This window comes from Vulpes lagopus, chromosome 4 (genome assembly GCF_018345385.1).
Source record: "Vulpes lagopus strain Blue_001 chromosome 4, ASM1834538v1, whole genome shotgun sequence".
In the NCBI taxonomy this organism is placed as follows: domain Eukaryota; kingdom Metazoa; phylum Chordata; class Mammalia; order Carnivora; family Canidae; genus Vulpes; species Vulpes lagopus.
Window position 1 is genome coordinate 49,959,289 of NC_054827.1, and position 8,065 is coordinate 49,967,353.

Here is an 8,065-nt window from a genome sequence, read left to right on the forward strand (position 1 = left end):
AAATTAGGCAATCTAGAAGATGTGGATGCATTTCTGGAATCCCACAAACTGCCAAAACTGGAACGGGAAGAAATGGAAAACCTGACAGGCCAATAACCAGTGAGGAAATTGAAGCAGTCATCAAAAATCTCTCAAGACACAAAAGTCCAGGGCCAGATGGCTTCCCAGGGGAATTCTATCAAACATTTAAAGAGGAAATAATATCTATTCTACTAAAGCTGTTTCAAAGGATAGAAAGGGAGGGAATACTTCCAAGCTCATTCTGAGGCCAGCATCTAAATGTGAGACAAGAATCCATCAAAATCCTAGAAGAGAACACGGGCAGCAACCTTTTTTAACTTGGCCACAGTAACTTCTTGCAAGATACATCTATGAAGCCAAGGGAAACACAGCAAAAATGAACTATTGAGACTTAATCAAGATGAAAATGTTCTGCACAGCAAAAGAAATGGTCAACAAAAATAAAAGACAACCTAGGGAATGGGAGAAGATGTCTGTAAATAACATCAGATTAAGGTCTAGTATCCAAGATCTATAAAGAATTTATCAGCCTCCACACCCAAAGAACAAGTAATCCAGTCATGAAATGTCAGATGACATGAATAGATATTGGTCCAAAAAAGATATACACATGGCCAACAAGCACATAAAAAAAAATGCTCCACATCACTTTCCATCAGGGAAATACAAATCACAGCTGCAATGAGATACAGATGCAGTGAAAAGGCAGGACACCTGCAGCGCAATGTCTATAGCAGCAATGTCCACAACAGCCACATGGTGAAAGGAGCCTCGGTGTTCTTAGACCGATGAATGGATAAAGAAGATGTGGTCTATATACATGGAATATTACTCAGCCATTAGAAAGGATGAATACCCACCATTTGCATCGACGTGAATGGAACTGGAGGGTATTATGCTGAGTGGTTAGTCAATTATTGGAGAAGGACAACCATATGGTTTCACTCAAATGTGGAATATGAGAAATAGTGAAAGGGATATAAGGGAAAGGAGGGAAAATGAGTGGGAAAATTAGACAGGGTGAAAACATAAGAGACTCCAAACTCTGAGAAACGAACAAAGTGTAGTGGAAGGGGAGGCGGGTGGAGGGATGAGGTATTGGGTGACAGGCACTGAGGAGGGCACTTGATGGGATGAGCACTGTGTTATACTATGTGTTTTATTAGCAAAGAGATAGAGGATAGCATTGTCAATAATATGCATATATGAATTATTACCAGCCTGATACTTGAATGTACTTCCATTACACAAAGAAACATAGTTGTTTATATTAATCCCAATGTGATCCCCTAAATGAGCTCTCACCTAAGTACCAATTACTCCTTGTGCTAAGCAATGAGAGTGATTTGGTACCAAGGGATTCATTACTGTCAGGATTCCGTTAGGAATAATTTTTGCTCCATCTAAAAGTTTGATCTTTTATTTAGATTATACAGACTCAGGTATTGAACAAATGGCACAACTGAAGAGGAAAAATGTCTTCCTAGGTGGTTGGGATGGGAGATAATGTTTGGAAGGTTTGATTTACATGTTGGGAAAGTATATTTATATATATTTTATATATATAAATATATATATTTATCTTATATATATTTATATATACTTATATATTTATCATATATATATATATATATATATTAAAAAGTTTCAGCTCCTTGCAAGCCCATACTAGACTCTTGCCACTTGCTTTCTTGCTTCCTCAAGGGGGAGGCGGTGTGTGTGGCTGCGTGGCCCAAGTCTGGCCTTTTGGGGAAAAGGAGTGTTGTTGGCAGAAAACAAATGATCATCATAATAAATCCTCATTAATCTATGCCACTTGAGATCTTTCCCTGGAGTATGCAATAGGAAACTTTAAAAAAAAATGCTGCTTACTTTTCTGTGATAATGAAAGCAATCAACAGGGAATTATAGTAGAAGAATCAAAATTTTTCAGAGCAGGCTAATAAAAAAACCTCAGGAGGGCAAAATGCGGTTGCTTCCTGTAGCCAATACACTGGAGATAGATCATATTTCTATATGTTTATGTGCATATGTACATGTGTATGTTGTATATACATTTATATTTATTTTAAAAATATTTTCTCCTAATGCTAACATTTTATGTAAGCATAACACTATTATCAAAACCAGGAGGTTAATCTAACTATTGGCCTTATTCACATTTCATAAGCCTTTTCACTAGTGTCTAACCAGGATCTTGTATTTCATGTGATTGACATCTGCTCTTAGTATCTTTCCATCTTTGAGCACTCCTCTGTCTTTTCTAACTTTGACACATGGTAAGATTACTGCTCACTTATCTTGTTGAGTGACTCTCAGCTTACTTTTGTTTGTTGGCTGTTTTCTCATTATTTGATAGATGTCATGGATTTTTGGCAAGAATGCCACAGGAGGGCTATTGTTTCCTGCCCAGAGCACCATAGCAGGGGATACCTGATGTCAACCTGTCTCGTTAGATAATGTAACCTTAAATAGCAAAGAAAGGTTTTTAGTTGGGAGATGGTAGAGGGAAAACACAAGTGCCACAGCAAGCAGACTGTCTCAGTCTAGGTGAGCAGTCAGCTATTGCTTTGGGAAGTCAGTCCACTCACTGCCAGTAGGGGAACTTGTACTCTAAGAGGAGTACAGGCCTGGCCTGTGCAAAACCACCATCCCTTCTTCAAGGGCTAAAGAATATGGCTGGCTTGATGGAAGGCATGGGCCTTGGCTTCATTAATCCTGTCCTCTATGTGACTGTTTCCCAAACACCTTTGACCATGTTCCATAGTAATAACAATAACAGGAATGATGAAAATAACAAAACAAATGACACTTACTGAGTGAGGTACAGGACTAAATGTTTTATATTTGATATTTTCCATTTAATTTTTATGACATCATGGGATAGGTACTATCATTATGTTTATAATTCTTAGATTTAAAAAAATGACACCCAACATGATCAAGAAACTCGTCCAAGGTTACAAAACTCCTAAGAGGCTTGCCAAGGTTCAAGTTCAGGTCTCCAAGTCCTCAGGGGTGACCCTTCACCACACATCATGCTGTCTCCATGGACCCAGGTCACTCATGCATACAGCATATATCACACACACCACACACCCAGCACACATTAGATGCATTATGCATATCACATGCACACACCCACTCCACACATACCCCTTCCCACATATCACATGCACCACACACACATGCATATTCTATACACACCATACACATACACAATGCCCCCCCACCACATGCGAACCACACACTCTCACATACATAAACACAATCACACATACTCATACAGTCATAACTGAAATAAAATTTGTGTAGATTTATCTCTATCAGGTGTGATGCTCTGAAATTTTGTCTCTATTTCATTTTTTAAAATGATGCACTTTGCCAATTTCATTAATGATTCTATAAAGGTGGGAAAACCCTGCTTGTAGCCCATTTGCTTGAGAGATGCCAACATGATCATTTCTTCTGTGTGTTAAAACACAGGGCTAGATAGCAGTGGAACCCAGAGGTGAAGACAGAGTGCACTGGTCGTGCTGCAGGCATTTTTGATAAAATCTTTAATTATGAATGTGGAATATGGGTTACACTTTTTGACCTTTCCCATGAAAATTTTGAAGATGCTTGATTCAATGATTTATCTCTTTTATTCAACAAGAAATATGTACTTCAAAGAAGAGTCATAGGGCCTGGCGGGCAGGGCAAGAGGCGCCCGGGAGTGCGAGGGCCACAGCGCTGCCTGGGAGCTGCGCCTGGGCTGGCCGGGTGGCCCCGCAGTCCCATACAACCTAGGGACGTGAGTAGTTTGAAGCAGTTCATCTCATTGCAAAGAGGCATTTTTTACCATCTGTGAAAACTTCCTTGTAATTCATTTCTCCTCCCTCCAGTATTAAGAATTATACCATATTGAAAAGATATGAATGAATATCCTAAAAAAAGAAAAAGGAAGACATTACACCCTTCTCATTACTCAGATTCCTCTGGAATAAGCAGGATTGCAGATTGATTCAATGAAATTTTTTCTGATCATTGTTATAGTGTTTGTTCTATGAGACAACCAGGCTTAAAATATTTTGACAACAAAGATGATGATTCTGATACAGAAACATCAAATGACTTGCCAAAATTTACAGATGGGATCAAGGCCAGAAGTAGAAATCAGAACTACCTGGTTCCCAGCCCTGTACTTAGAATTCTAGACCACACTGCCTTTTCTACAGAAAAATCTCCTGATATTGAAATTTGTGATGAAGAATGTGACTTACCTGAGTCAGCCAACCAACAAGCTCAAGAGGAGAGTCCTATAGAAGTTCACACTGCTGAAGATGTTCCAATTGCTGCAGAAGTACATGCAATTTCTGAAGATTATGATCTAGAGACCGAAAACAATTCCTTGGAGAGTCTCCAAGACCAAACTGATGAAGAGCCACCAGCTAAACTTTGCAAAATTCTAGATAAGAGCCAGGCTTTGAATGTGACTGCCCAACAAAAATGGCCTTTACTGAGAGCTAATAGCAGTGGCCTCTGTAAGTATGAACTTTGTGAGTTCAACAGCAAATATTTTTTCTGATTTAAAGCAGCATATGATCCTGAAGCATAAGCATACTGATTCAAATGTGTGTCGAAAAAAAAAAAAAAAAAGAAACAAACAAACAAAAAAACCCCCACAAATGTGTGTCGAGTATGTGAGGAGAGTTTCTCTACCAACATGCTTTTGATCAAACATGCCAAACTGCATGAAGAGGATCCCTACATTTGTAAATACTGTGATTATAAAACAGTAATTTTTGAGAACCTCAGCCAGAACATTGCAGACACCCACTTTAGTGACCACCTCTACTGGTGTGCGCAGTGTGATGTACAGTTCTCATAAAGCAGTGAACTCTACCTACCTTTCCAGGAGCTCAGCTGTGATGAACAGTACTTGTGTCAGTTTTGTGAACATGAAACGAATGATCCAGAAGACTTGCATAGCCATGTGGTAAATGAACAGGCATGTAAATTAATTGAGTTAAGTGATAAGTATAAAAATAGAGCACATGGACAGTACAGTCTGCTAAGCAAAATTACCTTTGACAAATGTAAAAACTTCTTTGTATGTCAAGTATGTGGTTTTCAGAGTAGACTTCATACAAATGTTAACAGGCATGTTGCTATTGAACATACTAAAATTTTTCCTATGTTTGTGATGACTGTGGGAAAGGCTTTTCAAGTATGCTAGAATATTGCAAACATTTAAATTCACATTTATCTGAAGGGATTTATTTATGTCAATACTGTGAATATTCAACAGGACAAATTGAAGATCTTAAAATTCATCTAGATTTCAAGCATTCAGTTGACTTACCTCATAAATGTAGTGACTGCTTGATGAGGTTTGGAAATGAGAGGGAATTAATAAGTCACCTTCCAAAAAAAAAAAAAAAAGCCCCCTTCCAGTCTATGAGATAACTTGATTATTTTCTTTAACTGCCACAATGTTAATGTAAAATAATAAATCTTTTTGGATATGTTAAATGGAAAAAAAAAACAGAAAACCAAAAGAGAGTCATAAGATAATGGTTTAAAATGCTTTTAAAAAATGTTTTAAAGAAGAGTCCAGCTGCTGGTAACCAAAGTCTATATAGCTAATTTGTACTTTTCTAGGCAAAGAGCAATAAAATGAAAACTCTTTGCAGTAAAGAGTTGACCCAGAAGTGTCTAAACCTTGTACATTCCAAAGAAGGCCTCTGTGGCTCCTGAGAAGTAATCTATAAGCTCTTGGAATATCCTGCCTGATAAAATGTCTTCGTTTAATGGGGCTTGGGTAGTCCAAGAAAGCCTATGCCAAGAACTTGACTTATATTGGGGGCCTTGAGCCATATAGTATCAACCTGACTTTTGGGAGAGGATGGAGACTAAATTCAGCCCCCCAGGCAGTCAGTCATATGTGACTAACTCCCAGTAAAATCACCAAGGCTCAAGAAGGCTTCTCTGGTTGACAGTACTCTGTATCTGCTGTCATACATCATTGCTGGGAGAACTAAAGGCTGTCTGCATGTCTCTACCAGAAGCAGATAACTACAAGCCTGCACCTGGTATTTCCTGGACCCTGTATGTTTTATCTTTGCCAACTTTAATCCATATTCTTTCACTGAATAAACCACAACCATGAATATAGCAGCTTTTCTCAGTTCTTTAAGTCCTTCTACGAACCTGAGGGTGATGTTAAGGGTCCCCAAGAAGTCTGGACACACACAGGGGTGGAGAGGGTGTGGGCAGTGAGGGGTCTTCTGCTCAACAGAGTGAGCTTGTGGCAGCACTGCCTTTGAGGACACTGTGACTGAGTGACTCTGCCTCTGAGAAAGCAGCTGAGGGGGAGGCAGGAGCATGGTCACAAGAGTGAGGAAAGGTTCCCATGTGCCTTGGTGGACCAGGAGAAACAAAGTCAAGGTTTTTTTCTTTCAGAACCTCACTACTTGGAACCCTTATTGAATTGGAGAACTGCTTTTCTGATATTGTTTTGGAAGAGAGGTAGTTAAAGTAGAGGGAAATGGTTTCATTTAGGGAATAGGGAACTGCAGTCTGAGACATCCTGGCTTCCACTCCCACTGCGGAGGTTCAAGTTCAGGGGCCCCATTTTATTTACAGTGAATGATTTGATGAAAGAATAAAGCGACTGATTTGAGAGTGACTTAGTGATGGTCACCATCTGTGAGCAGATAAAAACATTTCAAGAAGAATTCAACCTAAAATCTCTGTTTTATCTCCACATAACTGAAACAGAAACCTATGCTCCTTCCTTGGGATTTGTCTAAATCGGCTGGGCCTCCTGACCAGGTCTGGGAGGCCAGTGTCCTTTCTTTTCCACTTGCACTGGAGATCTTGCCTGCGTGCACGGGCAAGCATTGAGACTGGCGTAGCAATCCAAGCTTACCCAGCTCAGCTTCCCTGGTCAGGAGGACGGGTGGCCCTGGAAGGGACCCTGCTTCCACCCAGCATCCCAATTCACTCACCCTCATGACTAATGTTTTCACCCAGACTTGTAGCTTTAAATATAATTTATACTCTCTAGCCAATTTCTCTCTCCATCCAGGATCTCTCCTTTGAATGGCAGGTGTGTAATAGGCACCTGACATGGAACAGGTCAAACTGAGCCTCTTATCTCTGTCCACCCCAGACCCTAACTGCTCCTCCCACTGCCATATTTCTGGTCTTAATAATGATACTTCCACACTTCTAGCAATTCAACACAAAACCTGGGGGAGTCAGCCCAGACTCCTCTTTTGCACTCACATTAGCAAATTCCATCCACTCTACCTTCAAATATAAGCCACCATTTTGTAGCAACTTCACTGCTCCCATTCTGTTCCTACTCACTCTCATCTCCTGTCTGGAAAACTCAGTAGTCTCCCACCCTTTTCTTCTCTCCCTGCATCTGCTGTGCCCCCTTTGTCTAACTGTCAACACAGCATCTGCAAATCTCATCTCCTTCATGTCTTTACTAAAGATAAGGGTGCTACATACTATGAATTGCAGAGCTCCAATTAAATTTGAATTTCATCTAATAAATAAATATTTGTTTTTATTCCTTTTCATTTTTAATTTTCATTCTAGTTGTTAACACACAGTGTTATATTAGTCCCCTTTAATTTGAATTAGAGTCCTCTCCCATCTTCCTATCATTCTTTTCTGCTTTATTTTATTTTGCAGACTTATGTGCAAAATACCACATATTTTGCTTGTTTTTACAAATTCTGTTAAGGTGAAGTTCACATTACATAAAATCATTTATTTTATTTTTAAAAGGATTTTATTTATTTATTCATGAGAGACACACAGAGAGAGGCAGAGCCATAGGCAGAAGGAGAAGCAGGCTCCTTGCAGGGAGCCCGATGTGGGACTCGATCCCAAGACCCCAATGCCACGACCCAAGCCAAAGGCAGATGCTCAACCACTGAGCCACCCAAATGCCCCTAAAATCATCCATTTTAAAGTGAACAATTCAGTGGCATCTAGTACAATTACAATATTCTTCAACCACCACCACTATCTAATTCCAAAA

At 39.6% G+C, this 8,065-nt stretch overlaps 1 pseudogene; it reads left to right on the forward strand.

Moving 5' to 3' along the window:
* The first annotated feature begins 3,848 nt into the window (after window positions 1-3,848).
* Window positions 3,849-5,472, forward strand: LOC121488730 (annotated as a pseudogene).
* Window positions 5,473-8,065: the final 2,593 nt, after the last annotated feature.